Source organism: Sorex fumeus, unplaced genomic scaffold, assembly GCF_029834395.1.
Source record: "Sorex fumeus unplaced genomic scaffold, SorFum_2.1 ptg000171l, whole genome shotgun sequence".
Taxonomy (NCBI): domain Eukaryota; kingdom Metazoa; phylum Chordata; class Mammalia; order Eulipotyphla; family Soricidae; genus Sorex; species Sorex fumeus.
Genome location: NW_026606228.1, coordinates 298,706 through 300,427, shown reverse-complemented (window position 1 = coordinate 300,427; position 1,722 = coordinate 298,706). Strand labels below are relative to the sequence as shown.

At 46.2% G+C, this 1,722-nt stretch overlaps 1 pseudogene; it reads left to right on the top strand.

The window, feature by feature from the left end:
- The first annotated feature begins 312 nt into the window (after positions 1-312).
- Positions 313-964, top strand: LOC130017019 (kelch-like protein 5; annotated as a pseudogene).
- The last annotated feature ends 758 nt before the right edge of the window (positions 965-1,722 follow it).

The window sequence follows — 1,722 nt, the reverse complement described above, 5'->3', positions numbered from 1 at the left end:
TGGCAAACACCACAGCTAAAGTGTGAGAGAAATGCAACAAAATGTGTATGCACCACAAGTATGTGTAACCTCCAGTCATTGCAACAACAACAAAAGTGAAAGAAAGTGGAATAAAAATAAAAGAAACGGAGTCATGTCTAAGCTAGAGGTGGGGGGTTCTGCTTTCCCTTCCATAATCTAGTAGGCCTCCACGTTTTGGTTTTGGGGTTGTAGCACTCAACAGTGTTGAGAGTCTTCAGCCCATCTCTCCTGCCCACCACATACAGCTTGTCATCCAGCACTGCTACACCGAAGTGCAACCTCCTCCCATTCATGGTCGCCATCAAAACCAAAACATGGAGCGTGATGTCACCCATGTCCACACACAGGCATGGCCTCAGTGTGGATGTGCTGGAAGACCCCATGTATGCCATGGCCGGGCACAATGGCTGGAGCTACCTGAACACAGTGGAGAAATGGGATCCACAACTGCGCCAGTGGAATTTTGTTGCCACTATGTCAAAGGAGCACAGTAGGTGTGGCAGTGCTAAGTGCAAACTTTATGCAGTTGATGGTCACGACGGCAGTTCCTGCCTTAAAACAGTGGAGTACATTGATCCTCACACTAACACACTTGTGCACAGATGTCCAAGCGGCATGGTGGCGTGAGCTGACACGTGGAACGGGCTGCTCTACATCATCGGTGGCCACAACACGACTGCCTCCAACCTGACCTCAGGGCTGTCGGACGGCGTGGAGAGATATGATCCCAAAACCGATAATGTGGACTGCAGTGGTGTCCATGAGCGTCATCAGGAACACCTACAATAAGTTGTATGCTGTAGAGGGATATGATGGACAGACGTGCCTGAATATGGTGGAGGCCTACGATCCCCAGACAAACAAGTGGACCCAGGTGGCTCCACTCTGCTTGGGCAGAGCTGGTGCTTGTGTTGTGACTGTGAAACTGGGCTTCGCTGAATGAAGATAGACTCTCCATTTATGAATTGAATTCTTTCCTTTCTCTGTGGATGTACTTTCAACAAATTTATAAGGCTATGTCTCTGGGCACGAAGTGTCAGCTCTCACCTGGCAGAGGAAGAAGTGGACAGGGGCACGTTAAATGCTTCCTTTCCCGTGAATCCACATGGTGGGTTTTGAAGATGCATTCCCGGTGCCACAATGCAGCATCTCCTAAACTCCACCCAGCACTAACTGGGAATTTTATTCATTGAGCACATTTTACTGACATTCTCCAGATTTCTTGTATTACATATCAGATACGACAGATAAAACTTCTATGAAAAATAACTTTCTTTTTAAATTTATCATACCAGAGTTTAATTTTATCAAATTCATTTGTACTATTAACCATCACCACTATTTTAATAATACATTAAAGACTGATTTTTAGGTTTTTTGGGGGGTTGGGGCTTTTTTGGGGGGATTAGCTAATTGTCTAGTTCTCACTCTCAGAGAACCCGGCAGGCTACCGAGAGTATCCTGCCCACACAGCAGAGTCAGGCCAGCTTCCCATGGCATATTTGATATGCCAAAACGCAGTAACAATTATGGGTCTCATTCCCCTGATCCTGAAAGAGCCTCCAATGTGGCACTTGCTAAAATCTCAGTGCTAGGACAAATGGAGATATTACTGGTGCTTGCTCGAGGAAATCGACGAAGAAAGGGATGACAGTGACAATGACAGTAAGTCTAGTGGGCCATGAAAGAAATGTATAAGAT